The sequence below is a fragment of the Chenopodium album genome, chromosome 12 (assembly GCF_948465745.1).
Source record: "Chenopodium album chromosome 12, dcCheAlbu1.1, whole genome shotgun sequence".
Lineage (NCBI taxonomy): Eukaryota > Viridiplantae > Streptophyta > Magnoliopsida > Caryophyllales > Amaranthaceae > Chenopodium > Chenopodium album.
In genome coordinates this window covers 47881053-47901880 of record NC_137845.1, presented here as the reverse complement: position 1 = coordinate 47901880, position 20828 = coordinate 47881053, and the positions used below count along the sequence as shown (strand labels likewise).

The 20828-nt window shown below is 43.1% G+C and overlaps 68 non-coding genes across 68 annotated transcripts; all 68 read left to right on the top strand.

The window, feature by feature from the left end:
• Positions 1 to 113: 113 nt before the first annotated feature.
• On the top strand, positions 114 to 232 carry LOC145572982 (5S ribosomal RNA). The gene has a single exon (XR_014097100.1). It is a non-coding gene; the product is annotated as a 5S ribosomal RNA (ribosomal RNA).
• A 188-nt stretch (positions 233 to 420) lies between these two features.
• On the top strand, positions 421 to 542 carry LOC145573014 (5S ribosomal RNA). The gene has a single exon (XR_014097130.1). It is a non-coding gene; the product is annotated as a 5S ribosomal RNA (ribosomal RNA).
• Positions 543 to 731: 189 nt separating this feature from the next.
• Positions 732 to 850, top strand: LOC145573973 (5S ribosomal RNA). Its single transcript, XR_014097944.1, has one exon. It is a non-coding gene; the product is annotated as a 5S ribosomal RNA (ribosomal RNA).
• Positions 851 to 1039: 189 nt separating this feature from the next.
• On the top strand, positions 1040 to 1158 carry LOC145573961 (5S ribosomal RNA). The gene has a single exon (XR_014097933.1). It is a non-coding gene; the product is annotated as a 5S ribosomal RNA (ribosomal RNA).
• Positions 1159 to 1347: 189 nt separating this feature from the next.
• Positions 1348 to 1466, top strand: LOC145573017 (5S ribosomal RNA). The gene has a single exon (XR_014097133.1). It is a non-coding gene; the product is annotated as a 5S ribosomal RNA (ribosomal RNA).
• A 189-nt stretch (positions 1467 to 1655) lies between these two features.
• LOC145572879 (5S ribosomal RNA) lies at positions 1656 to 1774 on the top strand. The gene has a single exon (XR_014097004.1). It is a non-coding gene; the product is annotated as a 5S ribosomal RNA (ribosomal RNA).
• Positions 1775 to 1963: 189 nt separating this feature from the next.
• On the top strand, positions 1964 to 2082 carry LOC145574032 (5S ribosomal RNA). Its single transcript, XR_014098003.1, has one exon. It is a non-coding gene; the product is annotated as a 5S ribosomal RNA (ribosomal RNA).
• A 189-nt stretch (positions 2083 to 2271) lies between these two features.
• On the top strand, positions 2272 to 2390 carry LOC145573949 (5S ribosomal RNA). Its single transcript, XR_014097922.1, has one exon. It is a non-coding gene; the product is annotated as a 5S ribosomal RNA (ribosomal RNA).
• Positions 2391 to 2579: 189 nt separating this feature from the next.
• LOC145573986 (5S ribosomal RNA) lies at positions 2580 to 2698 on the top strand. Its single transcript, XR_014097957.1, has one exon. It is a non-coding gene; the product is annotated as a 5S ribosomal RNA (ribosomal RNA).
• Positions 2699 to 2887: 189 nt separating this feature from the next.
• On the top strand, positions 2888 to 3006 carry LOC145573938 (5S ribosomal RNA). Its single transcript, XR_014097911.1, has one exon. It is a non-coding gene; the product is annotated as a 5S ribosomal RNA (ribosomal RNA).
• Positions 3007 to 3195: 189 nt separating this feature from the next.
• LOC145573926 (5S ribosomal RNA) lies at positions 3196 to 3314 on the top strand. The gene has a single exon (XR_014097899.1). It is a non-coding gene; the product is annotated as a 5S ribosomal RNA (ribosomal RNA).
• A 188-nt stretch (positions 3315 to 3502) lies between these two features.
• LOC145573914 (5S ribosomal RNA) lies at positions 3503 to 3621 on the top strand. The gene has a single exon (XR_014097888.1). It is a non-coding gene; the product is annotated as a 5S ribosomal RNA (ribosomal RNA).
• A 188-nt stretch (positions 3622 to 3809) lies between these two features.
• LOC145573971 (5S ribosomal RNA) lies at positions 3810 to 3928 on the top strand. Its single transcript, XR_014097942.1, has one exon. It is a non-coding gene; the product is annotated as a 5S ribosomal RNA (ribosomal RNA).
• Positions 3929 to 4116: 188 nt separating this feature from the next.
• Positions 4117 to 4235, top strand: LOC145573970 (5S ribosomal RNA). Its single transcript, XR_014097941.1, has one exon. It is a non-coding gene; the product is annotated as a 5S ribosomal RNA (ribosomal RNA).
• Positions 4236 to 4423: 188 nt separating this feature from the next.
• On the top strand, positions 4424 to 4542 carry LOC145573956 (5S ribosomal RNA). Its single transcript, XR_014097928.1, has one exon. It is a non-coding gene; the product is annotated as a 5S ribosomal RNA (ribosomal RNA).
• Positions 4543 to 4730: 188 nt separating this feature from the next.
• Positions 4731 to 4849, top strand: LOC145573903 (5S ribosomal RNA). Its single transcript, XR_014097877.1, has one exon. It is a non-coding gene; the product is annotated as a 5S ribosomal RNA (ribosomal RNA).
• Positions 4850 to 5037: 188 nt separating this feature from the next.
• On the top strand, positions 5038 to 5156 carry LOC145573892 (5S ribosomal RNA). The gene has a single exon (XR_014097866.1). It is a non-coding gene; the product is annotated as a 5S ribosomal RNA (ribosomal RNA).
• A 188-nt stretch (positions 5157 to 5344) lies between these two features.
• LOC145573969 (5S ribosomal RNA) lies at positions 5345 to 5463 on the top strand. The gene has a single exon (XR_014097940.1). It is a non-coding gene; the product is annotated as a 5S ribosomal RNA (ribosomal RNA).
• Positions 5464 to 5651: 188 nt separating this feature from the next.
• On the top strand, positions 5652 to 5770 carry LOC145573955 (5S ribosomal RNA). Its single transcript, XR_014097927.1, has one exon. It is a non-coding gene; the product is annotated as a 5S ribosomal RNA (ribosomal RNA).
• A 188-nt stretch (positions 5771 to 5958) lies between these two features.
• LOC145573881 (5S ribosomal RNA) lies at positions 5959 to 6077 on the top strand. The gene has a single exon (XR_014097855.1). It is a non-coding gene; the product is annotated as a 5S ribosomal RNA (ribosomal RNA).
• A 188-nt stretch (positions 6078 to 6265) lies between these two features.
• Positions 6266 to 6384, top strand: LOC145572932 (5S ribosomal RNA). The gene has a single exon (XR_014097053.1). It is a non-coding gene; the product is annotated as a 5S ribosomal RNA (ribosomal RNA).
• Positions 6385 to 6572: 188 nt separating this feature from the next.
• Positions 6573 to 6691, top strand: LOC145574014 (5S ribosomal RNA). Its single transcript, XR_014097985.1, has one exon. It is a non-coding gene; the product is annotated as a 5S ribosomal RNA (ribosomal RNA).
• Positions 6692 to 6879: 188 nt separating this feature from the next.
• On the top strand, positions 6880 to 6998 carry LOC145573870 (5S ribosomal RNA). Its single transcript, XR_014097844.1, has one exon. It is a non-coding gene; the product is annotated as a 5S ribosomal RNA (ribosomal RNA).
• Positions 6999 to 7186: 188 nt separating this feature from the next.
• LOC145573032 (5S ribosomal RNA) lies at positions 7187 to 7305 on the top strand. Its single transcript, XR_014097147.1, has one exon. It is a non-coding gene; the product is annotated as a 5S ribosomal RNA (ribosomal RNA).
• A 188-nt stretch (positions 7306 to 7493) lies between these two features.
• Positions 7494 to 7612, top strand: LOC145574012 (5S ribosomal RNA). Its single transcript, XR_014097984.1, has one exon. It is a non-coding gene; the product is annotated as a 5S ribosomal RNA (ribosomal RNA).
• A 188-nt stretch (positions 7613 to 7800) lies between these two features.
• On the top strand, positions 7801 to 7919 carry LOC145573857 (5S ribosomal RNA). The gene has a single exon (XR_014097832.1). It is a non-coding gene; the product is annotated as a 5S ribosomal RNA (ribosomal RNA).
• Positions 7920 to 8107: 188 nt separating this feature from the next.
• Positions 8108 to 8226, top strand: LOC145572931 (5S ribosomal RNA). Its single transcript, XR_014097052.1, has one exon. It is a non-coding gene; the product is annotated as a 5S ribosomal RNA (ribosomal RNA).
• Positions 8227 to 8414: 188 nt separating this feature from the next.
• Positions 8415 to 8533, top strand: LOC145572863 (5S ribosomal RNA). The gene has a single exon (XR_014096988.1). It is a non-coding gene; the product is annotated as a 5S ribosomal RNA (ribosomal RNA).
• Positions 8534 to 8721: 188 nt separating this feature from the next.
• On the top strand, positions 8722 to 8840 carry LOC145574011 (5S ribosomal RNA). The gene has a single exon (XR_014097983.1). It is a non-coding gene; the product is annotated as a 5S ribosomal RNA (ribosomal RNA).
• Positions 8841 to 9028: 188 nt separating this feature from the next.
• LOC145573060 (5S ribosomal RNA) lies at positions 9029 to 9147 on the top strand. The gene has a single exon (XR_014097173.1). It is a non-coding gene; the product is annotated as a 5S ribosomal RNA (ribosomal RNA).
• Positions 9148 to 9335: 188 nt separating this feature from the next.
• LOC145574010 (5S ribosomal RNA) lies at positions 9336 to 9454 on the top strand. Its single transcript, XR_014097982.1, has one exon. It is a non-coding gene; the product is annotated as a 5S ribosomal RNA (ribosomal RNA).
• Positions 9455 to 9642: 188 nt separating this feature from the next.
• On the top strand, positions 9643 to 9761 carry LOC145572872 (5S ribosomal RNA). The gene has a single exon (XR_014096997.1). It is a non-coding gene; the product is annotated as a 5S ribosomal RNA (ribosomal RNA).
• A 188-nt stretch (positions 9762 to 9949) lies between these two features.
• LOC145572930 (5S ribosomal RNA) lies at positions 9950 to 10068 on the top strand. The gene has a single exon (XR_014097051.1). It is a non-coding gene; the product is annotated as a 5S ribosomal RNA (ribosomal RNA).
• A 188-nt stretch (positions 10069 to 10256) lies between these two features.
• Positions 10257 to 10375, top strand: LOC145572929 (5S ribosomal RNA). The gene has a single exon (XR_014097050.1). It is a non-coding gene; the product is annotated as a 5S ribosomal RNA (ribosomal RNA).
• Positions 10376 to 10563: 188 nt separating this feature from the next.
• LOC145574009 (5S ribosomal RNA) lies at positions 10564 to 10682 on the top strand. The gene has a single exon (XR_014097981.1). It is a non-coding gene; the product is annotated as a 5S ribosomal RNA (ribosomal RNA).
• Positions 10683 to 10870: 188 nt separating this feature from the next.
• On the top strand, positions 10871 to 10989 carry LOC145572998 (5S ribosomal RNA). The gene has a single exon (XR_014097115.1). It is a non-coding gene; the product is annotated as a 5S ribosomal RNA (ribosomal RNA).
• A 188-nt stretch (positions 10990 to 11177) lies between these two features.
• LOC145572928 (5S ribosomal RNA) lies at positions 11178 to 11296 on the top strand. Its single transcript, XR_014097049.1, has one exon. It is a non-coding gene; the product is annotated as a 5S ribosomal RNA (ribosomal RNA).
• A 188-nt stretch (positions 11297 to 11484) lies between these two features.
• Positions 11485 to 11603, top strand: LOC145572926 (5S ribosomal RNA). The gene has a single exon (XR_014097048.1). It is a non-coding gene; the product is annotated as a 5S ribosomal RNA (ribosomal RNA).
• Positions 11604 to 11791: 188 nt separating this feature from the next.
• Positions 11792 to 11910, top strand: LOC145572925 (5S ribosomal RNA). Its single transcript, XR_014097047.1, has one exon. It is a non-coding gene; the product is annotated as a 5S ribosomal RNA (ribosomal RNA).
• Positions 11911 to 12098: 188 nt separating this feature from the next.
• On the top strand, positions 12099 to 12217 carry LOC145573846 (5S ribosomal RNA). The gene has a single exon (XR_014097821.1). It is a non-coding gene; the product is annotated as a 5S ribosomal RNA (ribosomal RNA).
• A 180-nt stretch (positions 12218 to 12397) lies between these two features.
• On the top strand, positions 12398 to 12516 carry LOC145573834 (5S ribosomal RNA). Its single transcript, XR_014097810.1, has one exon. It is a non-coding gene; the product is annotated as a 5S ribosomal RNA (ribosomal RNA).
• A 188-nt stretch (positions 12517 to 12704) lies between these two features.
• On the top strand, positions 12705 to 12823 carry LOC145572976 (5S ribosomal RNA). Its single transcript, XR_014097094.1, has one exon. It is a non-coding gene; the product is annotated as a 5S ribosomal RNA (ribosomal RNA).
• A 188-nt stretch (positions 12824 to 13011) lies between these two features.
• Positions 13012 to 13130, top strand: LOC145573823 (5S ribosomal RNA). The gene has a single exon (XR_014097799.1). It is a non-coding gene; the product is annotated as a 5S ribosomal RNA (ribosomal RNA).
• A 187-nt stretch (positions 13131 to 13317) lies between these two features.
• LOC145573934 (5S ribosomal RNA) lies at positions 13318 to 13436 on the top strand. The gene has a single exon (XR_014097907.1). It is a non-coding gene; the product is annotated as a 5S ribosomal RNA (ribosomal RNA).
• Positions 13437 to 13624: 188 nt separating this feature from the next.
• LOC145572886 (5S ribosomal RNA) lies at positions 13625 to 13743 on the top strand. Its single transcript, XR_014097010.1, has one exon. It is a non-coding gene; the product is annotated as a 5S ribosomal RNA (ribosomal RNA).
• Positions 13744 to 13930: 187 nt separating this feature from the next.
• On the top strand, positions 13931 to 14049 carry LOC145573933 (5S ribosomal RNA). The gene has a single exon (XR_014097906.1). It is a non-coding gene; the product is annotated as a 5S ribosomal RNA (ribosomal RNA).
• Positions 14050 to 14237: 188 nt separating this feature from the next.
• Positions 14238 to 14356, top strand: LOC145573812 (5S ribosomal RNA). The gene has a single exon (XR_014097788.1). It is a non-coding gene; the product is annotated as a 5S ribosomal RNA (ribosomal RNA).
• Positions 14357 to 14536: 180 nt separating this feature from the next.
• On the top strand, positions 14537 to 14655 carry LOC145573801 (5S ribosomal RNA). Its single transcript, XR_014097777.1, has one exon. It is a non-coding gene; the product is annotated as a 5S ribosomal RNA (ribosomal RNA).
• Positions 14656 to 14835: 180 nt separating this feature from the next.
• Positions 14836 to 14954, top strand: LOC145573790 (5S ribosomal RNA). The gene has a single exon (XR_014097766.1). It is a non-coding gene; the product is annotated as a 5S ribosomal RNA (ribosomal RNA).
• A 180-nt stretch (positions 14955 to 15134) lies between these two features.
• LOC145572985 (5S ribosomal RNA) lies at positions 15135 to 15253 on the top strand. Its single transcript, XR_014097103.1, has one exon. It is a non-coding gene; the product is annotated as a 5S ribosomal RNA (ribosomal RNA).
• A 188-nt stretch (positions 15254 to 15441) lies between these two features.
• LOC145572810 (5S ribosomal RNA) lies at positions 15442 to 15560 on the top strand. Its single transcript, XR_014096937.1, has one exon. It is a non-coding gene; the product is annotated as a 5S ribosomal RNA (ribosomal RNA).
• A 186-nt stretch (positions 15561 to 15746) lies between these two features.
• LOC145573778 (5S ribosomal RNA) lies at positions 15747 to 15865 on the top strand. The gene has a single exon (XR_014097755.1). It is a non-coding gene; the product is annotated as a 5S ribosomal RNA (ribosomal RNA).
• A 180-nt stretch (positions 15866 to 16045) lies between these two features.
• On the top strand, positions 16046 to 16164 carry LOC145573767 (5S ribosomal RNA). Its single transcript, XR_014097744.1, has one exon. It is a non-coding gene; the product is annotated as a 5S ribosomal RNA (ribosomal RNA).
• Positions 16165 to 16344: 180 nt separating this feature from the next.
• Positions 16345 to 16463, top strand: LOC145573756 (5S ribosomal RNA). The gene has a single exon (XR_014097733.1). It is a non-coding gene; the product is annotated as a 5S ribosomal RNA (ribosomal RNA).
• Positions 16464 to 16651: 188 nt separating this feature from the next.
• On the top strand, positions 16652 to 16770 carry LOC145572809 (5S ribosomal RNA). The gene has a single exon (XR_014096936.1). It is a non-coding gene; the product is annotated as a 5S ribosomal RNA (ribosomal RNA).
• Positions 16771 to 16957: 187 nt separating this feature from the next.
• Positions 16958 to 17076, top strand: LOC145573743 (5S ribosomal RNA). The gene has a single exon (XR_014097721.1). It is a non-coding gene; the product is annotated as a 5S ribosomal RNA (ribosomal RNA).
• Positions 17077 to 17264: 188 nt separating this feature from the next.
• On the top strand, positions 17265 to 17383 carry LOC145573096 (5S ribosomal RNA). The gene has a single exon (XR_014097209.1). It is a non-coding gene; the product is annotated as a 5S ribosomal RNA (ribosomal RNA).
• Positions 17384 to 17570: 187 nt separating this feature from the next.
• On the top strand, positions 17571 to 17689 carry LOC145572942 (5S ribosomal RNA). The gene has a single exon (XR_014097063.1). It is a non-coding gene; the product is annotated as a 5S ribosomal RNA (ribosomal RNA).
• A 187-nt stretch (positions 17690 to 17876) lies between these two features.
• Positions 17877 to 17995, top strand: LOC145572885 (5S ribosomal RNA). The gene has a single exon (XR_014097009.1). It is a non-coding gene; the product is annotated as a 5S ribosomal RNA (ribosomal RNA).
• Positions 17996 to 18182: 187 nt separating this feature from the next.
• LOC145573731 (5S ribosomal RNA) lies at positions 18183 to 18301 on the top strand. Its single transcript, XR_014097710.1, has one exon. It is a non-coding gene; the product is annotated as a 5S ribosomal RNA (ribosomal RNA).
• Positions 18302 to 18489: 188 nt separating this feature from the next.
• LOC145573050 (5S ribosomal RNA) lies at positions 18490 to 18608 on the top strand. Its single transcript, XR_014097164.1, has one exon. It is a non-coding gene; the product is annotated as a 5S ribosomal RNA (ribosomal RNA).
• A 188-nt stretch (positions 18609 to 18796) lies between these two features.
• On the top strand, positions 18797 to 18915 carry LOC145573113 (5S ribosomal RNA). Its single transcript, XR_014097225.1, has one exon. It is a non-coding gene; the product is annotated as a 5S ribosomal RNA (ribosomal RNA).
• A 188-nt stretch (positions 18916 to 19103) lies between these two features.
• Positions 19104 to 19222, top strand: LOC145573720 (5S ribosomal RNA). Its single transcript, XR_014097698.1, has one exon. It is a non-coding gene; the product is annotated as a 5S ribosomal RNA (ribosomal RNA).
• Positions 19223 to 19410: 188 nt separating this feature from the next.
• Positions 19411 to 19529, top strand: LOC145573049 (5S ribosomal RNA). The gene has a single exon (XR_014097163.1). It is a non-coding gene; the product is annotated as a 5S ribosomal RNA (ribosomal RNA).
• Positions 19530 to 19717: 188 nt separating this feature from the next.
• LOC145572802 (5S ribosomal RNA) lies at positions 19718 to 19836 on the top strand. Its single transcript, XR_014096929.1, has one exon. It is a non-coding gene; the product is annotated as a 5S ribosomal RNA (ribosomal RNA).
• A 188-nt stretch (positions 19837 to 20024) lies between these two features.
• LOC145572889 (5S ribosomal RNA) lies at positions 20025 to 20143 on the top strand. Its single transcript, XR_014097013.1, has one exon. It is a non-coding gene; the product is annotated as a 5S ribosomal RNA (ribosomal RNA).
• A 188-nt stretch (positions 20144 to 20331) lies between these two features.
• LOC145573045 (5S ribosomal RNA) lies at positions 20332 to 20450 on the top strand. Its single transcript, XR_014097159.1, has one exon. It is a non-coding gene; the product is annotated as a 5S ribosomal RNA (ribosomal RNA).
• Positions 20451 to 20638: 188 nt separating this feature from the next.
• On the top strand, positions 20639 to 20757 carry LOC145573708 (5S ribosomal RNA). Its single transcript, XR_014097687.1, has one exon. It is a non-coding gene; the product is annotated as a 5S ribosomal RNA (ribosomal RNA).
• The last annotated feature ends 71 nt before the right edge of the window (positions 20758 to 20828 follow it).

The following is a 20828-nucleotide window of genomic DNA, read 5'->3' as shown; positions in this document are numbered from 1 at the left end:
AATTTGAAAGAAAAAAAATGTTTAGTTCGGGCGATCGGGCGCAAAGTTACGGCATTTTAAAAGAAATCAGGGGCTGGAAAGGGTATAAATAAAAATTAACGCTCTAAGTAAACGGGTGCGATCATACCAACACTAATGCACCGGATCCCATCAGAACTCCGCAGTTAAGCGTGCTTGGGCGAGAATAGTACTAGGATGGGTGACCTCCTGGGAAGTCCTCGTGTTGCACCCCTTTTTCGGCGAATTCGGAATTTATTTTTGTTTTTGGTTATTTTGATTTGAGACGCGTAGATCCCGAAATACTAACCAATTTGAAAGAAAAAAATGTTTAGTTCGGGCGATCGGGCGCAAAGTTACGGCATTTTAAAAGAAATCAGGGGCTGGAAAGGGTATAAATAAAAATTAACGCTCTAAGTAAATGGGTGCGATCATACCAGCACTAATGCACCGGATCCCATCAGAACTCCGCAGTTAAGCGTGCTTGGGCGAGAGTAGTAGTACTAGGATGGGTGACCTCCTGGGAAGTCCTCGTGTTGCACCCCTTTTTCGGCGAATTCGGAATTTATTTTTGTTTTTGGTTATTTTGATTTGAGACGCGTAGATCCCGAAAAACTAACCAATTTGAAAGAAAAAAAATGTTTAGTTCGGGCGATCGGGCGCAAAGTTACGGCATTTTAAAAGAAATCAGGGGCTGGAAAGGGTATAAATAAAAATTAACGCTCTAAGTAAATGGGTGCGATCATACCAGCACTAATGCACCGGATCCCATCAGAACTCCGCAGTTAAGCGTGCTTGGGCGAGAGTAGTACTAGGATGGGTGACCTCCTGGGAAGTCCTCGTGTTGCACCCCTTTTTCGGCGAAATCGGAATTTATTTTTGTTTTTGGTTATTTTGATTTGAAACGCGTAGATCCCGAAAAACTAACCAATTTGAAAGAAAAAAAATGTTTAGTTCGGGCGATCGGGCGCAAAGTTACGGCATTTTAAAAGAAATCAGGGGCTGGAAAGGGTATAAATAAAAATTAACGCTCTAAGTAAATGGGTGCGATCATACCAGCACTAATGCACCGGATCCCATCAGAACTCCGCAGTTAAGCGTGCTTGGGCGAGAGTAGTACTAGGATGGGTGACCTCCTGGGAAGTCCTCGTGTTGCACCCCTTTTTCGGCGAATTCGGAATTTATTTTTGTTTTTGGTTATTTTGATTTGAGACGCGTAGATCCCGAAAAACTAACCAATTTGAAAGAAAAAAAATGTTTAGTTCGGGCGATCGGGCGCAAAGTTACGGCATTTTAAAAGAAATCAGGGGCTGGAAAGGGTATAAATAAAAATTAACGCTCTAAGTAAATGGGTGCGATCATACCAGCACTAATGCACCGGATCCCATCAGAACTTCGCAGTTAAGCGTGCTTGGGCGAGAGTAGTACTAGGATGGGTGACCTCCTGGGAAGTCCTCGTGTAGCACCCCTTTTTCGGCGAAATCGGAATTTATTTTTGTTTTTGGTTATTTTGATTTGAGACGCGTAGATCCCGAAAAACTAACCAATTTGAAAGAAAAAAAATGTTTAGTTCGGGCGATCGGGCGCAAAGTTACGGCATTTTAAAAGAAATCAGGGGCTGGAAAGGGTATAAATAAAAATTAACGCTATAAGTAAATGGGTGCGATCATACCAGCACTAATGCACCGGATCCCATCAGAACTCCGCAATTAAGCGTGCTTGGGCGAGAGTAGTACTAGGATGGGTGACCTCCTGGGAAGTCCTCGTGTTGCACCCCTTTTTCGGCGAATTCGGAATTTATTTTTGTTTTTGGTTATTTTGATTTGAGACGCGTAGATCCCGAAAAACTAACCAATTTGAAAGACAAAAAATGTTTAGTTCGGGCGATCGGGCGCAAAGTTACGGCATTTTAAAAGAAATCAGGGGCTGGAAAGGGTATAAATAAAAATTAACGCTCTAAGTAAATGGGTGCGATCATACCAGCACTAATGCACCAGATCCCATCAGAACTCCGCAGTTAAGCGTGCTTGGGCGAGAGTAGTACTAGGATGGGTGACCTCCTGGGAAGTCCTCGTGTTGCACCCCTTTTTCGGCGAATTCGGAATTTATTTTTGTTTTTGGTTATTTTGATTTGAGACGCGTAGATCCCGAAAAACTAACCAATTTGAAAGAAAAAAAATGTTTAGTTCGGGCGATCGGGCGCAAAGTTACGGCATTTTAAAAGAAATCAGGGGCTGGAAAGGGTATAAATAAAAATTAACGCTCTAAGTAAATGGGTGCGATCATACCAGCACTAATGCACCGGATCCCATCAGAACTCCGCAGTTAAGCGTGCTTGGGCGAGAGTAGTACTAGGATGGGTGACCTCCTGGGAAGTCCTCGTGTTGCACCCCTTTTTCGGCGAATTCGGAATTTATTTTTGTTTTTGGTTATTTTGATTTGAGACGCGTAGATCCCGAAAAACTAACCAATTTGAAAGAAAAAAAATGTTTAGTTCGGGCGATCGGGCGCAAAGTTACGGCATTTTAAAAGAAATCAGGGGCTGGAAAGGGTATAAATAAAAATTAACGCTCTAAGTAAATGGGTGCGATCATACCAGCACTAATGCACCGGATCCCATCAGAACTCTGCAGTTAAGCGTGCTTGGGCGAGAGTAGTACTAGGATGGGTGACCTCCTGGGAAGTCCTCGTGTTGCACCCCTTTTTCGGCGAATTCGGAATTTATTTTTGTTTTTAGTTATTTTGATTTGAGACGCGTAGATCCCGAAAAACTAACCAATTTGAAAGAAAAAAAATGTTTAGTTCCGGCGATCGGGCGCAAAGTTACGGCATTTTAAAAGAAATCAGGGGCTGGAAAGGGTATAAATAAAAATTAACGCTCTAAGTAAATGGGTGCGATCATACCAGCACTAATGCACCGGATCCCATCAGAACTCCGCAGTTAAGCGTGCTTGGGCGAGAGTAGTACTAGGATGGGTGACCTCCTGGGAAGTCCTCGTGTTGCACCCCTTTTTCGGCGAATTCGGAATTTATTTTTGTTTTTGGTTATTTTGATTTGAGACGCGTAGGTCCCGAAAAACTAACCAATTTGAAAGAAAAAAAATGTTTAGTTCGGGCGATCGGGCGCAAAGTTACGGCATTTTAAAAGAAATCAGGGGCTGGAAAGGGTATAAATAAAAATTAACGCTCTAAGTAAATGGGTGCGATCATACCAGCACTAATGCACCGGATCCCATCAGAACTCCGCAGTTAAGCGTGCTTGGGCGAGAGTAGTACTAGGATGGGTGACCTCCTGGGAAGTCCTCGTGTTGCACCCCTTTTTCGGCGAATTCGGAATTTATTTTTGTTTTTGGTTATTTTGATTTGAGACGCGTAGATCCCGAAAAACTAACCAATTTGAAAGAAAAAAATGTTTAGTTCAGGCGATCGAGCGCAAAGTTACGGCATTTTAAAAGAAATCAGGGGCTGGAAAGGGTATAAATAAAAATTAACGCTCTAAGTAAATGGGTGCGATCATACCAGCACTAATGCACCGGATCCCATCAGAACTCCGCAGTTAAGCGTGCTTGGGCGAGAGTAGTACTAGGATGGGTGACCTCCTGGGAAGTCCTCGTGTTGCACCCCTTTTTCGGCGAATTCGGAATTTATTTTTGTTTTTGGTTATTTTGATTTGAGACGCGTAGATCCCGAAAAACTAACCAATTTGAAAGAAAAAAATGTTTAGTTCGGGCGATCGGGCGCAAAGTTACGGCATTTTAAAAGAAATCAGGGGCTGGAAAGGGTATAAATAAAAATTAACGCTCTAAGTAAATGGGTGCGATCACACCAGCACTAATGCACCGGATCCCATCAGAACTCCGCAGTTAAGCGTGCTTGGGCGAGAGTAGTACTAGGATGGGTGACCTCCTGGGAAGTCCTCGTGTTGCACCCCATTTTCGGCGAATTCGGAATTTATTTTTGTTTTTGGTTATTTTGATTTGAGACGCGTAGATCCCGAAAAACTAACCAATTTGAAAGAAAAAAATGTTTAGTTCGGGCGATCGGGCGCAAAGTTACGGCATTTTAAAAGAAATCAGGGGCTGGAAAGGGTATAAATAAAAATTAACGCTCTAAGTAAATGGGTGCGATCACACCAGCACTAATGCACCGGATCCCATCAGAACTCCGCAGTTAAGCGTGCTTGGGCGAGAGTAGTACTAGGATGGGTGACCTCCTGGGAAGTCCTCGTGTTGCACCCCTTTTTCGGCGAATTCGGAATTTATTTTTGTTTTTGGTTATTTTGATTTGAGACGCGTAGATCCCGAAAAACTAACCAATTTGAAAGAAAAAAATGTTTAGTTCGGGCGATCGGGCGCAAAGTTACGGCATTTTAAAAGAAATCAGGGGCTGGAAAGGGTATAAATAAAAATTAACGCTCTAAGTAAATGGGTGCGCTCATACCAGCACTAATGCACCGGATCCCATCAGAACTCCGCAGTTAAGCGTGCTTGGGCGAGAGTAGTACTAGGATGGGTGACCTCCTGGGAAGTCCTCGTGTTGCACCCCTTTTTCGGCGAATTCGGAATTTATTTTTGTTTTTGGTTATTTTGATTTGAGACGCGTAGATCCCGAAAAACTAACCAATTTGAAAGAAAAAAATGTTTAGTTCGGGCGATCGGGCGCAAAGTTACGGCATTTTAAAAGAAATCAGGGGCTGGAAAGGGTATAAATAAAAATTAACGCTCTAAGTAAATGGGTGCGATCATACCAGCACTAATGCACCGGATCCCATCAGAACTCCGCAGTTAAGCGTGCTTGGGCGAGAGTAGTACTAGGATGGGTGACCTCCTGGGAAGTCCTCGTGTTGCACCCCTTTTTCGGCGAATTCGGAATTTATTTTTGTTTTTGGTTATTTTGATTTGAGACGCGTAGATCCCGAAAAACTAACCAATTTGAAAGAAAAAAATGTTTAGTTCGGGCGATCGGGCGCAAAGTTACGGCATTTTAAAAGAAATCAGGGGCTGGAAAGGGTATAAATAAAAATTAACGCTCTAAGTAAATGGGTGCGATCATACCAGCACTAATGCACCGGATCCCATCAGAACTCCGCAGTTAAGCGTGCTTGGGCGAGAGTAGTACTAGGATGGGTGACCTCCTGGGAAGTCCTCGTGTTGCACCCCTTTTTCGGCGAATTCGGAATTTATTTTTGTTTTTGGTTATTTTGATTTGAGACGCGTAGATCCCGAAAAACTAACCAATTTGAAAGAAAAAAATGTTTAGTTCGGGCGATCGGGCGCAAAGTTACGGCATTTTAAAAGAAATCAGGGGCTGGAAAGGGTATAAATAAAAATTAACGCTCTAAGTAAATGGGTGCGATCACACCAGCACTAATGCACCGGATCCCATCAGAACTCCGCAGTTAAGCGTGCTTGGGCGAGAGTAGTACTAGGATGGGTGACCTCCTGGGAAGTCCTCGTGTTGCACCCCTTTTTCGGCGAATTCGGAATTTATTTTTGTTTTTGGTTATTTTGATTTGAGACGCGTAGATCCCGAAAAACTAACCAATTTGAAAGAAAAAAATGTTTAGTTCGGGCGATCGGGCGCAAAGTTACGGCATTTTAAAAGAAATCAGGGGCTGGAAAGGGTATAAATAAAAATTAACGCTCTAAGTAAATGGGTGCGCTCATACCAGCACTAATGCACCGGATCCCATCAGAACTCCGCAGTTAAGCGTGCTTGGGCGAGAGTAGTACTAGGATGGGTGACCTCCTGGGAAGTCCTCGTGTTGCACCCCTTTTTCGGCGAATTCGGAATTTATTTTTGTTTTTGGTTATTTTGATTTGAGACGCGTAGATCCCGAAAAACTAACCAATTTGAAAGAAAAAAATGTTTAGTTCGGGCGATCGGGCGCAAAGTTACGGCATTTTAAAAGAAATCAGGGGCTGGAAAGGGTATAAATAAAAATTAACGCTCTAAGTAAATGGGTGCGATCATACCAGCACTAATGCACCGGATCCCATCAGAACTCCGCAGTTAAGCGTGCTTGGGCGAGAGTAGTACTAGGATGGGTGACCTCCTGGGAAGTCCTCGTGTTGCACCCCTTTTTCGGCGAATTCGGAATTTATTTTTGTTTTTGGTTATTTTGATTTGAGACGCGTAGATCCCGAAAAACTAACCAATTTGAAAGAAAAAAATGTTTAGTTCGGGCGATCGGGCGCAAAGTTACGGCATTTTAAAAGAAATCAGGGGCTGGAAAGGGTATAAATAAAAATTAACGCTCTAAGTAAATGGGTGCGATCATACCAGCACTAATGCACCGGATCCCATCAGAACTCCGCAGTTAGGCGTGCTTGGGCGAGAGTAGTACTAGGATGGGTGACCTCCTGGGAAGTCCTCGTGTTGCACCCCTTTTTCGGCGAATTCGGAATTTATTTTTGTTTTTGGTTATTTTGATTTGAAACGCGTAGATCCCGAAAAACTAACCAATTTGAAAGAAAAAAATGTTTAGTTCGGGCGATCGGGCGCAAAGTTACGGCATTTTAAAAGAAATCAGGGGCTGGAAAGGGTATAAATAAAAATTAACGCTCTAAGTAAATGGGTGCGATCATACCAGCACTAATGCACCGGATCCCATCAGAACTCCGCAGTTAAGCGTGCTTGGGCGAGAGTAGTACTAGGATGGGTGACCTCCTGGGAAGTCCTCGTGTTGCTCCCCCTTTTCGGCGAATTCGGAATTTATTTTTGTTTTTGGTTATTTTGATTTGAGACGCGTAGATCCCGAAAAACTAACCAATTTGAAAGAAAAAAATGTTTAGTTCGGGCGATCGGGCGCAAAGTTACGGCATTTTAAAAGAAATCAGGGGCTGGAAAGGGTATAAATAAAAATTAACGCTCTAAGTAAATGGGTGCGATCATACCAGCACTAATGCACCGGATCCCATCAGAACTCCGCAGTTAAGCGTGCTTGGGCGAGAGTAGTACTAGGATGGGTGACCTCCTGGGAAGTCCTCGTGTTGCACCCCTTTTTCGGCGAATTCGGAATTTATTTTTGTTTTTGGTTATTTTGATTTGAGACGCGTAGATCCCGAAAAACTAACCTATTTGAAAGAAAAAAATGTTTAGTTCGGGCGATCGGGCGCAAAGTTACGGCATTTTAAAAGAAATCAGGGGCTGGAAAGGGTATAAATAAAAATTAACGCTCTAAGTAAATGGGTGCGATCATACCAGCACTAATGCACCGGATCCCATCAGAACTCCGCAGTTAGGCGTGCTTGGGCGAGAGTAGTACTAGGAAGGGTGACCTCCTGGGAATTCCTCGTGTTGCACCCCTTTTTCGGCGAATTCGGAATTTATTTTTGTTTTTGGTTATTTTGATTTGAAACGCGTAGATCCCGAAAAACTAACCAATTTGAAAGAAAAAAATGTTTAGTTCGGGCGATCGGGCGCAAAGTTACGGCATTTTAAAAGAAATCAGGGGCTGGAAAGGGTATAAATAAAAATTAACGCTCTAAGTAAATGGGTGCGATCATACCAGCACTAATGCACCGGATCCCATCAGAACTCCGCAGTTAAGCGTGCTTGGGCGAGAGTAGTACTAGGATGGGTGACCTCCTGGGAAGTCCTCGTGTTGCTCCCCCTTTTCGGCGAATTCGGAATTTATTTTTGTTTTTGGTTATTTTGATTTGAGACGCGTAGATCCCGAAAAACTAACCAATTTGAAAGAAAAAAATGTTTAGTTCGGGCGATCGGGCGCAAAGTTACGGCATTTTAAAAGAAATCAGGGGCTGGAAAGGGTATAAATAAAAATTAACGCTCTAAGTAAATGGGTGCGATCATACCAGCACTAATGCACCGGATCCCATCAGAACTCCGCAGTTAAGCGTGCTTGGGCGAGAGTAGTACTAGGATGGGTGACCTCCTGGGAAGTCCTCGTGTTGCACCCCTTTTTCGGCGAATTCGGAATTTATTTTTGTTTTTGGTTATTTTGATTTGAGACGCGTAGATCCCGAAAAACTAACCAATTTGAAAGAAAAAAATGTTTAGTTCGGGCGATCGGGCGCAAAGTTACGGCATTTTAAAAGAAATCAGGGGCTGGAAAGGGTATAAATAAAAATTAACGCTCTATGTAAATGGGTGCGATCATACCAGCACTAATGCACCGGATCCCATCAGAACTCCGCAGTTAGGCGTGCTTGGGCGAGAGTAGTACTAGGATGGGTGACCTCCTGGGAAGTCCTCGTGTTGCACCCCTTTTTCGGCGAATTCGGAATTTATTTTTGTTTTTGGTTATTTTGATTTGAAACGCGTAGATCCCGAAAAACTAACCAATTTGAAAGAAAAAAATGTTTAGTTCGGGCGATCGGGCGCAAAGTTACGGCATTTTAAAAGAAATCAGGGGCTGGAAAGGGTATAAATAAAAATTAACGCTCTAAGTAACTGGGTGCGATCATACCAGCACTTATGCACCGGATCCCATCAGAACTCCGCAGTTAAGCGTGCTTGGGCGAGAGTAGTACTAGGATGGGTGACCTCCTGGGAAGTCCTCGTGTTGCTCCCCCTTTTCGGCGAATTCGGAATTTATTTTTGTTTTTGGTTATTTTGATTTGAGACGCGTAGATCCTGAAAAACTAACCAATTTGAAAGAAAAAAATGTTTAGTTCGGGCGATCGGGCGCAAAGTTACGGCATTTTAAAAGAAATCAGGGGCTGGAAAGGGTATAAATAAAAATTAACGCTCTAAGTAAATGGGTGCGATCATACCAGCACTAATGCACCGGATCCCATCAGAACTCCGCAGTTAAGCGTGCTTGGGCGAGAGTAGTACTAGGATGGGTGACCTCCTGGGAAGTCCTCGTGTTGCTCCCCCTTTTCGGCGAATTCGGAATTTATTTTTGTTTTTGGTTATTTTGATTTGAGACGCGTAGATCCCGAAAAACTAACCAATTTGAAAGAAAAAAATGTTTAGTTCGGGCGATCGGGCGCAAAGTTACGGCATTTTAAAAGAAATCAGGGGCTGGAAAGGGTATAAATAAAAATTAACGCTCTAAGTAAATGGGTGCGATCATACCAGCACTAATGCACCTGATCCCATCAGAACTCCGCAGTTAGGCGTGCTTGGGCGAGAGTAGTACTAGGATGGGTGACCTCCTGGGAAGTCCTCGTGTTGCACCCCTTTTTCGGCGAATTCGGAATTTATTTTTGTTTTTGGTTATTTTGATTTGAGACGCGTAGATCCCGAAAAACTAACCAATTTGAAAGAAAAAAATGTTTAGTTCGGGCGATCGGGCGCAAAGTTACGGCATTTTAAAAGAAATCAGGGGCTGGAAAGGGTATAAATAAAAATTAACGCTCTAAGTAAATGGGTGCGATCATACCAGCACTAATGCACCGGATCCCATCAGAACTCCGCAGTTAAGCGTGCTTGGGCGAGAGTAGTACTAGGATGGGTGACCTCCTGGGAAGTCCTCGTGTTGCTCCCCTTTTTCGGCGAATTCGGAATTTATTTTTGTTTTTGGTTATTTTGATTTGAGACGCGTAGATCCCGAAAAACTAACCAATTTGAAAGAAAAAAATGTTTAGTTCGGGCGATCGGGCGCAAAGTTACGGCATTTTAAAAGAAATCAGGGGCTGGAAAGGGTATAAATAAAAATTAACGCTCTAAGTAAATGGGTGCGATCATACCAGCACTAATGAACCGGATCCCATCAGAACTCCGCAGTTAAGCGTGCTTGGGCGAGAGTAGTACTAGGATGGGTGACCTCCTGGGAAGTCCTCGTGTTGCACCCCTTTTTCGGCGAATTCGGAATTTATTTTTGTTTTTGGTTATTTTGATTTGAGACGCGTAGATCCCGAAAAACTAACCAATTTGAAAGAAAAAAATGTTTAGTTCGGGCGATCGGGCGCAAAGTTACGGCATTTTAAAAGAAATCAGGGGCTGGAAAGGGTATAAATAAAAATTAACGCTCTAAGTAAATGGGTGCGATCATACCAGCACTAATGCACCGGATCCCATCAGAACTCCGCAGTTAGGCGTGCTTGGGCGAGAGTAGTACTAGGATGGGTGACCTCCTGGGAAGTCCTCGTGTTGCACCCCTTTTTCGGCGAATTCGGAATTTATTTTTGTTTTTGGTTATTTTGATTTGAGACGCGTAGATCCCGAAAAACTAACCAATTTGAAAGAAAAAAATGTTTAGTTCGGGCGATCGGGCGCAAAGTTACGGCATTTTAAAAGAAATCAGGGGCTGGAAAGGGTATAAATAAAAATTAACGCTCTAAGTAAATGGGTGCGATCATACCAGCACTAATGCACCGGATCCCATCAGAACTCCGCAGTTAGGCGTGCTTGGGCGAGAGTAGTACTAGGATGGGTGACCTCCTGGGAAGTCCTCGTGTTGCACCCCTTTTTCGGCGAATTCGGAATTTATTTTTGTTTTTGGTTATTTTGATTTGAGACGCGTAGATCCCGAAAAACTAACCAATTTGAAAGAAAAAAATGTTTAGTTCGGGCGATCGGGCGCAAAGTTACGGCATTTTAAAAGAAATCAGGGGCTGGAAAGGGTATAAATAAAAATTAACGCTCTAAGTAAATGGGTGCGATCATACCAGCACTAATGCACCGGATCCCATCAGAACTCCGCAGTTAAGCGTGCTTGGGCGAGAGTAGTACTAGGATGGGTGACCTCCTGGGAAGTCCTCGTGTTGCTCCCCTTTTTCGGCGAATTCGGAATTTATTTTTGTTTTTGGTTATTTTGATTTGAGACGCGTAGATCCCGAAAAACTAACCAATTTGAAAGAAAAAAATGTTTAGTTCGGGCGATCGGGCGCAAAGTTACGGCATTTTAAAAGAAATCAGGGGCTGGAAAGGGTATAAATAAAAATTAACGCTCTAAGTAAATGGGTGCGATCATACCAGCACTAATGAACCGGATCCCATCAGAACTCCGCAGTTAAGCGTGCTTGGGCGAGAGTTGTACTAGGATGGGTGACCTCCTGGGAAGTCCTCGTGTTGCACCCCTTTTTCGGCGAATTCGGAATTTATTTTTGTTTTTGGTTATTTTGATTTGAGACGCGTAGATCCCGAAAAACTAACCAATTTGAAAGAAAAAAATGTTTAGTTCGGGCGATCGGGCGCAAAGTTACGGCATTTTAAAAGAAATCAGGGGCTGGAAAGGGTATAAATAAAAATTAACGCTCTAAGTAAATGGGTGCGATCATACCAGCACTAATGCACCGGATCCCATCAGAACTCCGCAGTTAGGCGTGCTTGGGCGAGAGTAGTACTAGGATGGGTGACCTCCTGGGAAGTCCTCGTGTTGCACCCCTTTTTCGGCGAATTCGGAATTTATTTTTGTTTTTGGTTATTTTGATTTGAGACGCGTAGATCCCGAAAAACTAACCAATTTGAAAGAAAAAAATGTTTAGTTCGGGCGATCGGGCGCAAAGTTACGGCATTTTAAAAGAAATCAGGGGCTGGAAAGGGTATAAATAAAAATTAACGCTCTAAGTAAATGGGTGCGATCATACCAGCACTAATGCACCGGATCCCATCAGAACTCCGCAGTTAGGCGTGCTTGGGCGAGAGTAGTACTAGGATGGGTGACCTCCTGGGAAGTCCTCGTGTTGCACCCCTTTTTCGGCGAATTCGGAATTTATTTTTGTTTTTGGTTATTTTGATTTGAGACGCGTAGATCCCGAAAAACTAACCAATTTGAAAGAAAAAAATGTTTAGTTCGGGCGATCGGGCGCAAAGTTACGGCATTTTAAAAGAAATCAGGGGCTGGAAAGGGTATAAATAAAAATTAACGCTCTAAGTAAATGGGTGCGATCATACCAGCACTAATGCACCGGATCCCATCAGAACTCCGCAGTTAGGCGTGCTTGGGCGAGAGTAGTACTAGGATGGGTGACCTCCTGGGAAGTCCTCGTGTTGCACCCCTTTTTCGGCGAATTCGGAATTTATTTTTGTTTTTGGTTATTTTGATTTGAGACGCGTAGATCCCGAAAAACTAACCAATTTGAAAGAAAAAAATGTTTAGTTCGGGCGATCGGGCGCAAAGTTACGGCATTTTAAAAGAAATCAGGGGCTGGAAAGGGTATAAATAAAAATTAACGCTCTAAGTAAATGGGTGCGATCATACCAGCACTAATGCACCGGATCCCATCAGAACTCCGCAGTTAAGCGTGCTTGGGCGAGAGTAGTACTAGGATGGGTGACCTCCTGGGAAGTCCTCGTGTTGCACCCCTTTTTCGGCGAATTCGGAATTTATTTTTGTTTTTGGTTATTTTGATTTGAGACGCGTAGATCCCGAAAAACTAACCAATTTGAAAGAAAAAAATGTTTAGTTCGGGCGATCGGTTACGGCATTTTAAAAGAAATCAGGGGCTGGAAAGGGTATAAATAAAAATTAACGCTCTAAGTAAATGGGTGCGATCATACCAGCACTAATGCACCGGATCCCATCAGAACTCCGCAGTTAAGCGTGCTTGGGCGAGAGTAGTACTAGGATGGGTGACCTCCTGGGAAGTCCTCGTGTTGCACCCCTTTTTCGGCGAATACGGAATTTATTTTTGTTTTTGGTAATCTTGATTTGAGACGCGTAGATCCCGAAAAACTAACCAATTTGAAAGAAAAAAATGTTTAGTTCGGGCGATCGGGCGCAAAGTTACGGCATTTTAAAAGAAATCAGGGGCTGGAAAGGGTGTAAATAAAAATTAACGCTCTAAGTAAATGGGTGCGAACATACCAGCACTAATGCACCGGATCCCATCAGAACTCCGCAGTTAAGCGTGCTTGGGCGAGAGTAGTACTAGGATGGGTGACCTCCTAGGAAGTCCTCGTGTTGCACCCCTTTTTCGGCGAATTCGGAATTTATTTTTGTTTTTGGTTATTTTGATTTGAGACGCGTAGATCCCGAAAAACTAACCAATTTGAAAGAAAAAAATGTTTAGTTCGGGCGATCGGGCGCAAAGTTACGGCATTTTAAAAGAAATCAGGGGCTGGAAAGGGTATAAATAAAAATTAACGCTCTAAGTAAATGGGTGCGATCATACCAGCACTAATGCACCGGATCCCATCAGAACTCCGCAGTTAAGCGTGCTTGGGCGAGAGTAGTACTAGGATGGGTGACCTCCTGGGAAGTCCTCGTGTTGCACCCCTTTTTCGGCGAATTCGGAATTTATTTTTGTTTTTGGTTATTTTGATTTGAGACGCGTAGATCCCGAAAAACTAACCAATTTGAAAGAAAAAAATGTTTAGTTCGGGCGATCGGGCGCAAAGTTACGGCATTTTAAAAGAAATCGGGGCTGGAAAGGGTATAAATAAAAATTAACGCTCTAAGTAAATGGGTGCGATCATACCAGCACTAATGCACCGGATCCCATCAGAACTCCGCAGTTAAGCGTGCTTGGGCGAGAGTAGTACTAGGATGGGTGACCTCCTAGGAAGTCCTCGTGTCGCACCCCTTTTTCGGCGAATTCGAAATTTATTTTTGTTTTTAATTATTTTGATTTGAGACGCGTAGATCCCGAAAAACTAACCAATTTGAAAGAAAAAAATGTTTAGTTCGGGCGATCGGGCACAAAGTTACGGCATTTTAAAAGAAATCAGGGGCTGGAAAGGGTATAAATAAAAATTAACGCTCTAAGTAAATGGGTGCGATCATACCAGCACTAATGCACCGGATCCCATCAGAACTCCGCAGTTAAGCGTGCTTGGGCGAGAGTAGTACTAGGATGGGTGACCTCCTAGGAAGTCCTCGTGTCGCACTTCTTTTTCGGCGAATTCGGAATTTATTTTTGTTTTTGGTTATTTTGATTTGAGACGCGTAGATCCCGAAAAACTAACCAATTTGAAAGAAAAAAATGTTTAGTTCGGGCGATCGGGCGCAAAGTTACGGCATTTTAAAAGAAATCGGGGCTGGAAAGGGTATAAATAAAAATTAACGCTCTAAGTAAATGGGTGCGATCATACCAGCACTAATGCACCGGATCCCATCAGAACTCCGCAGTTAAGCGTGCTTGGGCGAGAGTAGTACTAGGATGGGTGACCTCCTAGGAAGTCCTCGTGTCGCACCCCTTTTTCGGCGAATTCGAAATTTATTTTTGTTTTTAATTATTTTGATTTGAGACGTGTAGATCCCGAAAAACTAACCAATTTGAAAGAAAAAAATGTTTAGTTCGGGCGATCGGGCACAAAGTTACGGCATTTTAAAAGAAATCAGGGGCTGGAAAGGGTATAAATAAAAATTAACGCTCTAAGTAAATGGGTGCGATCATACCAGCACTAATGCACCGGATCCCATCAGAACTCCGCAGTTAAGCGTGCTTGGGCGAGAGTAGTACTAGGATGGGTGACCTCCTGGGAAGTCCTCGTGTTGCACCCCTTTTTCGGCGAATTCGGAATTTATTTTTGTTTTTGGTTATTTTGATTTGAGACGCGTAGATCCCGAAAAACTAACCAATTTGAAAGAAAAAAATGTTTAGTTCGGGCGATCGGTTACGGCATTTTAAAAGAAATCAGGGGCTGGAAAGGGTATAAATAAAAATTAACGCTCTAAGTAAATGGGTGCGATCATACCAGCACTAATGCACCGGATCCCATCAGAACTCCGCAGTTAAGCGTGCTTGGGCGAGAGTAGTACTAGGATGGGTGACCTCCTGGGAAGTCCTCGTGTTGCACCCCTTTTTCGGCGAATTCGGAATTTATTTTTGTTTTTGGTTATTTTGATTTGAGACGCGTAGATCCCGAAAAACTAACCAATTTGAAAGAAAAAAATGTTTAGTTCGGGCGCAAAGTTACGGCATTTTAAAAGAAATCAGGGGCTGGAAAGGGTATAAATAAAAATTAACGCTCTAAGTAAATGGGTGCGATCATACCAGCACTAATGCACCGGATCCCATCAGAACTCCGCAGTTAAGCGTGCTTGGGCGAGAGTAGTACTAGGATGGGTGACCTCCTGGGAAGTCCTCGTGTTGCACCCCTTTTTCGGCGAATTCGGAATTTATTTTTGTTTTTGGTTATTTTGATTTGAGACGCGTAGATCCCGAAAAACTAACCAATTTGAAAGAAAAAAATGTTTAGTTCGGGCGATCGGTTACGGCATTTTAAAAGAAATCAGGGGCTGGAAAGGGTATAAATAAAAATTAACGCTCTAAGTAAATGGGTGCGATCATACCAGCACTAATGCACCGGATCCCATCAGAACTCCGCAGTTAAGCGTGCTTGGGCGAGAGTAGTACTAGGATGGGTGACCTCCTGGGAAGTCCTCGTGTTGAACCCCTTTTTCGGCGAATTCGGAATTTATTTTTGTTTTTGGTTATTTTGATTTGAGACGCGTAGATCCCGAAAAACTAACCAATTTGAAAGAAAAAAATGTTTAGTTCGGGCGATCGGGCGCAAAGTTACGGCATTTTAAAAGAAATCAGGGGTTGGAAAGGGTATAAATAAAAATTAACGCTCTAAGTAAATGGGTGCGATCATACCAGCACTAATGCACCGGATCCCATCAGAACTCCACAGTTAAGCGTGCTTGGGCGAGAGTAGTACTAGGATGGGTGACCTCCTGGGAATTCCTCGTGTTGCACCCCTTTTTCGGCGAATTTGGAATTTATTTTTGTTTTTGGTTATTTTGATTTGAGACGCGTAGAACCCGAAAAACTAACCAATTTGAAAGAAAAAAATGTTTAGTTCGGGCGATCGGGCGCAAAGTTACGGCATTTTAAAAGAAATCGGGGCTGGAAAGGGTATAAATAAAAATTAACGCTCTAAGTAATGGGTGCGATCATACCAGCACTAATGCACCGGATCCCATCAGAACTCCGCAGTTAAGCGTGCTTGGGCGAGAGTAGTACTAGGATGGGTGACCTCCTGGGAAGTCCTCGTGTTGCACCCCTTTTTCGGCAAATTCGGAATTTATTTTTGTTTTTGGTTATTTTGATTTGAGACGCGTAGATCCCGAAAAACTAACCAATTTGAAAGAAAAAAATGTTTAGTTCGGGCGCAAAGTTACGTCATTTTAAAAGAAATCAGGGGCTGGAAAGGGTATAAATAAAAATTAACGCTCTAAGTAAATGGGTGCGATCATACCAGCACTAATGCACCGGATCCCATCAGAACTCCGCAGTTAAGCGTGCTTGGGCGAGAGTAGTACTAGGATGGGTGACCTCCTGGGAAGTCCTCGTGTTGCACCCCTTTTTCGGCGAATTCGGAATTTATTTTTGTTTTTGGTTATTTTGATTTGAGACGCGTAGATCCCGAAAAACTAACCAATTTGAAAGAAAAAAATGTTTAGTTCGGGCGATCGGTTACGGCATTTTAAAAGAAATCAGGGGCTGGAAAGGGTATAAATAAAAATTAACGCTCTAAGTAAATGGGTGCGATCATACCAGCACTAATGCACCGGATCCCATCAGAACTCCGCAGTTAAGCGTGCTTGGGCGAGAGTAGTACTAGGATGGGTGACCTCCTGGGAAGTCCTCGTGTTGCACCCCTTTTTCGGCGAATTCGGAATTTATTTTTGTTTTTGGTTATTTTGATTTGAGACGCGTAGATCCCGAAAAACTAACCAATTTGAAAGAAAAAAATGTTTAGTTCGGGCGATCGGGCGCAAAGTTACGGCATTTTAAAAGAAATCAGGGGCTGGAAAGGGTATAAATAAAAATTAAAGCTCTAAGTAAATGGGTGCGATCATACCAGCACTAATGCACCGGATCCCATCAGAACTCCACAGTTAAGCGTGCTTGGGCGAGAGTAGTACTAGGATGGGTGACCTCCTGGGAATTCCTCGTGTTGCACCCCTTTTTCGGCGAATTTGGAATTTATTTTTGTTTTTGGTTATTTTGATTTGAGACGCGTAGAACCCGAAAAACTAACCAATTTGAAAGAAAAAAATGTTTAGTTCGGGCGATCGGGCGCAAAGTTACGGCATTTTAAAAGAAATCGGGGCTGGAAAGGGTATAAATAAAAATTAACGCTCTAAGTAAATGGGTGCGATCATACCAGCACTAATGCACCGGATCCCATCAGAACTCCGCAGTTAAGCGTGCTTGGGCGAGAGTAGTACTAGGATGGGTGACCTCCTGGGAAGTCCTCGTGTTGCACCCCTTTTTCGGCGAATTCGGAATTTATTTTTGTTTTTGGTTATTTTGATTTGAGACGCGTAGATCCCGAAAAACTAACCAATTTGAAAGAAAAAAATGTTTAGTTCGGGCGATCGGGCGCAAAGTTACGGTATTTTAAAAGAAATCAGGGGCTGGAAAGGGTATAAATAAAAATTAACGTTCTAAGTAAATGGGTGCGATCATAACAGCACTAATGCGCCGGATCCCATCAGAACTCCGCAGTTAAGCGTGCTTGGGCGAGAGTAGTACTAGGATGGGTGACCTCCTGGGAATTCTTTGTGTTGCACCCCTTTTTCGGCGAATTCGGAATTTATTTTTGTTTTTGGTTATTTTGATTTGAGACGCGTAGATCCCGAAAAACTAACCAATTTGAAAGAAAAAAATGTTTAGTTCGGGCGATCGGGCGCAAAGTTACGGCATTTTAAAAGAAATCGGGGCTAAAAAGGGTATAAATAAAAATTAACGCTCTAAGTAAATGGGTGCGATCATACCAGCACTAATGCACCGGATCCCATCAGAACTTCGCAGTTAAGCGTGCTTGGGCGAGAGTAGTACTAGAATGGGTGACCTCCTGGGAAGTCCTCGTGTTGCACCCCTTTTTCGGCGAATTCGGAATTTATTTTTGTTTTTGGTTATTTTGATTTGAGACGCGTAGATCCCGAAAAACTAACCAATTTGAAAGAAAAAAATGTTTAGTTCGGGCGATCGGGCGCAAAGTTACGGCATTTTAAAAGAAATCGGGGCTGGAAAGGGTATAAATAAAAATTAACGCTCTAAGTAAATGGGTGCGATCATACCAGCACTAATGCACCGGATCCCATCAGAACTCCGCAGTTAAGCGTGCTTGGGCGAGAGTAGTACTAGGATGGGTGACCTCCTAGGAAGTCCTCGTGTCGCACTTCTTTTTCGGCGAATTCGGAATTTATTTTTGTTTTTAATTATTTTGATTTGAGACGCGTAGATCCCGAAAAACTAACCAATTTGAAAGAAAAAAATGTTTAGTTCGGGCGATCGGGCGCAAAGTTACGGCATTTTAAAAGAAATCGGGGCTGGAAAGGGTATAAATAAAAATTAACGCTCTAAGTAAATGGGTGCGATCATACCAGCACTAATGCACCGGATCCCATCAGAACTCCGCAGTTAAGCGTGCTTGGGCGAGAGTAGTACTAGGATGGGTGACCTCCTGGGAAGTCCTCGTGTTGCACCCCTTTTTCGGCGAATTCGGAATTTATTTTTGTTTTTGGTTATTTTGATTTGAGACGCGTAGATCCCGAAAAACTAACCAATTTGAAAGAAAAAAATGTTTAGTTCGGGCGACCGGGCGCAAAGTTACGGCATTTTAAAAGAAATCAGGGGCTGGAAAGGGTATAAATAAAGATTAACGCTCTAAGTAAATGGGTGCGATCATACCAGCACTAATGCACCGGATCCAATTAGAACTCCGCTGTTAAGCGTGCTTGGGCGAGAGTAGTACTAGGATGGGTGACCTCCTGGGAAGTCCTCGTGTTGCACCCCTTTTTCGGCGAATTCGGAATTTATTTTTGTTTTTGGTTATTTTGATTTGAGACGCGTAGATCCCGAAAAACTAACCAATTTGAAAGAAAAAAATGTTTAGTTCGGGCGACCGGGCGCAAAGTTACGGCATTTTAAAAGAAATCAGGGGCTGGAAAGGGTATAAATAAAGATTAACGCTCTAAGTAAATGGTAGCGATCATACCAGCACTAATGCACCGGATCCCATCAGAACTCCGCAGTTAAGCGTGCTTGGGCGAGAGTAGTACTAGGATAAGTGACCTCCTGGGAAGTCCTCGTGTTGCACCCCTTTTTCGGCGAATTCGGAATTTATTTTTGTTTTTGGTTATTTTGATTTGAGACGCGTAGATCCCGAAAAACTAACCAATTTGAAAGAAAAAAAAGTTTAGTTCGGGCGACCGGGCGCAAAGTTACGGCATTTTAAAAGAAATCAGGGGCTGGAAAGGGTATAAATAAAAATTAACGCTCTAAGTAAATGGGTGCGATCATACCAGCACTAATGCACCGGATCCCATCAGAACTCCGCAGTTAAGCGTGCTTGGGCGAGAGTAGTACTAGGATGGGTGACCTCCTGGGAAGTCCTCGTGTTGCACCCCTTTTTCGGCGAATTCGGAATTTATTTTTGTTTTTGGTTATTTTGATTTGAGACGCGTAGATCCCGAAAAACTAACCAATTTGAAAGAAAAAAATGTTTAGTTCGGGCGACCGGGCGCAAAGTTACGGCATTTTAAAAGAAATCAGGGGCTGGAAAGGGTATAAATAAAGATTAACGCTCTAAGTAAATGGGTGCGATCATACCAGCACTAATGCACCGGATCCAATTAGAACTCCGCTGTTAAGCGTGCTTGGGCGAGAGTAGTACTAGGATGGGTGACCTCCTGGGAAGTCCTCGTGTTGCACCCCTTTTTCGGCGAATTCGGAATTTATTTTTGTTTTTGGTTATTTTTATTTGAGACGCGTAGATCCCGAAAAACTAACCAATTTGAAAGAAAAAAATGTTTAGTTCGGGCGACCGGGCGCAAAGTTACGGCATTTTAAAAGTAATCAGGGGCTGGAAAGGGTATAAATAAAAATTAACGCTCTAAGTAAATGGGTGCGATCATACCAGCACTAATGCACCGGATCCCATCAGAACTCCGCAGTTAAGCGTGCTTGGGCGAGAGTAGTACTAGGATGGGTGACTTCCTGGGAAGTCCTCGTGTTGCACCCCTTTTTCGGCGAATTCGGAATTTATTTTTGTTTTTGGTTATTTTGATTTGAGACGCGTAGATCCCGAAAAACTTACTAATTTGAAAGAAAAAAATGTTTAGTTCGGGCGACCGGGCGCAAAGTTACGGCATTTTAAAAGAAATCAGGGGCTGGAAAGGGTATAAATAAAGATTAACGCTCTAAGTAAATGGGTGCGATCATACCAGCACTAATGCACCGGATCCCATTAGAACTCCGCTGTTAAGCGTGCTTGGGCGAGAGTAGTACTAGGATGGGTGACCTCCTGGGAAGTCCTCGTGTTGCACCCCTTTTTCGGCGAATTCGGAATTTATTTTTGTTTTTGGTTATTTTGATTTGAGACGCGTAGATCCCGAAAAACTAACCAATTTGAAAGAAAAAAATGTTTAGTTCGGGCGATCGGGCGCAAAGTTACGATATTTTAAAAGAAATCAGGGGCTGGAAAGGGTATAAATAAAAATTAACGCTCTAAGTAAATCGGTGCGATCATACCAGCACTACTGCACCGGATCCCATCAGAACTCCGCAGTTAAGCGTGCTTGGGTGAGAGTAGTACTAGGATGGGTGACCTCCTGGGAAGTCCTCGTGTTGCACCCCTTTTTCGGCGAATTCGGAATTTATTTTTGTTTTTGGTTATTTTGATTTGAGACGCGTAGATCCCGAAAAACTAACCAATTTGAAAGAAAAAAATGTTTAGTTCGGGCGACCGGGCGCAAAGTTACGGCATTTTAAAAGAAATCAGGGGCTGGAAAGGGTATAAATAAAAATTAACGCTCTAAGTAAATGGGTGCGATCATACCAGCACTAATGCACCGGATCCCATCAGAACTCCGCAGTTAAGCGTGCTTGGGCGAGAGTAGTACTAGGATGGGTGACCTCCTGGGAAGTCCTCGTGTTGCACCCCTTTTTCGGCGAATTCGGAATTTATTTTTGTTTTTGGTTATTTTGATTTGAGACGCGTAGATCCCGAAAAAC